Raw genomic sequence first — 4,152 nt, forward strand, 5'->3', positions numbered from 1 at the left:
TCGAGTTCACATGCCGCCGAGCCGGAAGCGGACAAAAGTGGCGGCGGAACAATGCAGGGCTCTCTGTGAATGTAGGGAAACGCATTCAGATAATTTAGGACCAAAAGCGAAACTCTTCATTAGCCACGGATGTTTTCTAGGACGGTGGGGTGGTGTCATTCTAACTTTAGTAAATCTATGGAGGAGATGAAAACTCTCCCGCATTAGATTACGGTGAACCTTTCATTCAATCAGGTGGGGAGGGGGGAAGGGGGCGCTCCTCATAAAAGCTTTAAAAAACTACTGAAGAGCTATCCTTAATTGGTCATTTCCACTAATCTGATTGTCCACAGTAATTTATATATATTTTTATATAATTTTTATAATATATTTATTTTATTTTTTTATATAATTTATACACACGTGCTGGAGTTCTTCCGGGTTCTTCCTATAGAACAGAAAAGTATAGATGTAGCTCAGAGTTAGCTGGGTAATCTTTGCTACGGAGTGCTTAGATATACTCCATATATCTATTTACATCCATCTATCTATATATAAATACGTATATAATGTGACTCACATGCATGGGTACAGAGAGTGCATATGTGTGTATTTATGAATGTGTGGGTTTCTGTATATATACATACATACATACATACATACACATGCACTCTCTGTACCCCATGCATGTGTGTCACATCACATAAATTATATAAAAAATAAAAATATTATATTATAAAATGTGTCACAGCGTATACATAAATATGCTCTCTCTCTCTCTCTCTCTCTCTCCATACTTCTTTTCACACACTCTACTGAAATATATACTCCTCCAATATTTAATATTTATTTGCTACGTATATGTAGGGATGTGGGTCTATACATACGTTGTTCATAGTATGTTTAGGTGTGTTGTCATGCATGTGTTTCACTTTGAGAGCGGGCAACTAAATTTCATTTTTGATGCGTGCCATTGTGCCCACAGTATAAAAATGACAATAAAAGGTTATCTTATCGTTATCTTATCTTATCTCATCAATATGTTTGTTATAGAGGACGATCACTTTGCTAACCCATTTCCGGAAGTGAACAATTTGCGTCACTCTACACCTTTTCTATCTTTAAGATTGCGTTTTCCCTTAGTGCCAATGGCTGCGCGGTCACGGGCGCGGGCGGAAGTCGCTGTTTGAGCTCCGTTTCTAGGCGGTGGGCTTCTGGGTTATATCCCCCGGTGGCTTTTCTTGCGAGACGAGCGGAAGGTAGGAAGAAGCGCCTTCGCCTGCCAGTGGAAGCGCCATGTCGGGACGCGAAGGTAATGCTCGCCTCGTGATGGCTGGGTTATAATGGAGAGAAAGCTGGAGAGCGAGTGGGGGGGGGATTGCGGGGGATCTGATGGCAGAAGCGGAGGGGGTCCCTGGGGGGGAGGAGGGGAGAGGCTTTGGGGNCTTCCTGATTTCTTGGACTCCAAGCCCTATCATGCCCAGCTGTTAGGGTTATATTGGATGGGTGTGATAGGAGTCTTCAGTCGAATCCACCTGGAGAAGGTCCTTAGTTTGGGTGTGTAAGGCTTTTTTTAAAAAACCCTCTAGTCCAGTGTTTCTCAACCTTGACAATTTTAAGGCATGTGGACTTCAACTCCCAGAATTCCACAGCCAGCAATGCTGGCTGTGGAATTCTGGGAGTTGAAGTCCACATGCCTTAAAATTGTCAAGGTTGAGAAACACTGCGTCTAGTCTAGTCTAACAGTTCCTCCAGGTATGATGGAACTTCAAATCCCAGAATTCTCAGCCACTAAGATATTCTGGGAATCCCAGCAATGACAGAGGATGCCAGGTTGCACTGTGGTCTAATATTCTCTCCTTTGCTGTAGGTGGAAAGAAAAAGCCCTTGAAGCAACCCAAGAAGCAGTCGAAAGAATTAGATGAGGTGGGAAAAAGTGAGAGGGAAGGGAAGAAGGGAGGTTGGGGCTTCTGGTGAGATTGCACGATTTAAGAAGATGGTCAATGCTTGGTGTCCATTTTTAACTCTAGTTGGTAAATATCTTAACAGGAAGATAAAGCTTACAAGGAGAAGCAGAAGGAGGAGCAAAAGAAACTGGATGAGATGAAGGCAAAAGCTGCTGGCAAGGGCCCACTTAGTAAGTTGCTTTCTCTTAAATTCCCTGCAAATCTAGCAGTGTAGCTACAGAAGAGTTCGGGATAAGGAAATAGGATTTCTCATGAAATTAGTGGTGAATCACAAGACCCAGACACACATCATTTTAGTCTCTGCGTATAAAAAATGTTTCAATTAACCAGTTTTTCATTTTGAAGAAACTCCAAAAAGCCTATGAAAACTTAAAATGAAACAAAACTTTTTGCTAAAAATTAAACAGCTTAAATCTCATGAAACCTGAAGCAACAGATTAAGCATTGTATCATGTCAGCTGTCAGTATGAATTACTGAATTACATGAGATGTTGGTCATTTAAGGTTTTTTTGGTGCCTGTAACACCAAACAATGGTACCCAACAATTGAAGAAGTCACAGACTCCTGATATATTGTGGGTCTTAACTATTGTTGATCTTTATATTCTTTGTAAGGCATGGGATAGTATGCTGCTGGTGAATAAGATTTATTGAATGTACATTGGCATGACCCATATCTATACCTCTGCTTTTACTGCAGTTGCCTCAACTATTATGCTACTGCTCCTAACACCAGTACACCTTGGGAGATGGGCTAATGTCCTATTTTGAAGAGAGGAAATGTTTATATATATATTTTACATTCAAGATGGTTTTAAAACATTTAATTATATGTTGAATTGAGACCCAGCTGACCTCACATTTTCAGATCACTGAATTGTCTCAGGAACTTTAAAAAAAGGGAATATAGTAGAGTATACATATATATTCTACTTGAGGGGGGACAAAGAAAATATTCCTCTTGACACTTTTTACAGTAGAATTTCAAGTTTGTTTTCATCTGGAATCTTAGCTGGTAGACCCTTCCTAAATTAGGCAAGCTTCTTAACATATTTGTGAAACTATATTTATTCTAGTAATGGAACCTATATGTAAAAATATATAGGATAAAGTATTTTTTTCCACCCTTGCCTTTTGGATGTGTAGCTCATACAGTATTGTTGCTGATCAGTATGATGTAGACTAACACATCTAGATAGCACCAAGCTAGGATAGAGTAATAATATATTCTTTAATTGGGTTGGTCATTGGAACTTATTGGATGATAAAGCTAAGTAATATAGAAATCTTTCTAATTGTATCTTGATAAAATTTTCTTACCTTTTAAAGACTTCCTGAATTCTTTTAAAGAACTTCCTGGTTTATTTTGCATATTCAAGGTATTAAGTTGATCATTTCTAGATAGAAGCATGTTTTGTCTGAATATAACCCGGATAGTCAACATGGCATATTTTCCAAATGTGCAGTATTTTAATCCTAAAAGGAAAGGCAGTAGAAAACATTGCAACATTTCTAGAAACCAAAAAAATAAAATTAGGTGGATTCATAGAAATAATCTTCTGTAGGTCATAAAACCATCTTGAGAAGGAGGCAGCAGCAAATCACTTCTGAAGTAAATTGAAGAACATTATATAATCATGTCCATTTACCCGTGAGCAATTGAGCTCAATTTGAGGCAGCATTTTACCTTTAAAGTTCAGGCTGAGAAATAAGGTCTGATTCTTTTGTCTAGTGTTGTCTGTCTAAATCTATTGGTGACATTTCTCTCCCTCCCTCCCCCTTTATTTTTTTGCAGCTGGAGGCGGGATTAAAAAATCTGGGAAGAAGTAGAGAGTTCTTTGGACTGTTGTGGCAAGAAAAAGAGAATGAGTTCCATCCCTTGATGCTTAGCAGTCGGGAGACTTTCCAAGCTAATGTTGCAGGAAACATTAATATAAGCACCTTTGTACATTTTGTTCAAACGAAATAAAGTATTGATTTGTTTTAATGACTGCTCACTCTTTCAGCCATGGTTTCTTTTTTTGTTGTTGTTGTTTCTGATATTCAGAAAATGCAGAATATGAAAAAGGGATCAAGGGGTGATGGGAATTGCATATTTGGAAGTGCTAAATTGAGGGGAAACTGTTGTAGCTTCTTGTTTTAGAACAGTGGTTCTCAACCTGTGGGTCGGGACCCCATTTGGGGTTGATCGACCATTTCACGGGGG

At 38.9% G+C, this 4,152-nt stretch overlaps 1 long non-coding RNA gene across 1 annotated transcript; it reads left to right on the plus strand.

The window, feature by feature from the left end:
• Window positions 1–1,104: 1,104 nt before the first annotated feature.
• On the plus strand, window positions 1,105–3,940 carry LOC114923229. Its single transcript, XR_003810592.1, has 4 exons — window positions 1,105–1,291; window positions 1,850–1,905; window positions 2,029–2,116; window positions 3,742–3,940. It is a non-coding gene; the product is annotated as an uncharacterized LOC114923229 (long non-coding RNA).
• The last annotated feature ends 212 nt before the right edge of the window (window positions 3,941–4,152 follow it).

Source organism: Protobothrops mucrosquamatus, unplaced genomic scaffold (assembly GCF_001527695.2).
Source record: "Protobothrops mucrosquamatus isolate PMUCROS unplaced genomic scaffold, P.Mucros_1.0 scaffold2553, whole genome shotgun sequence".
Lineage (NCBI taxonomy): Eukaryota > Metazoa > Chordata > Lepidosauria > Squamata > Viperidae > Protobothrops > Protobothrops mucrosquamatus.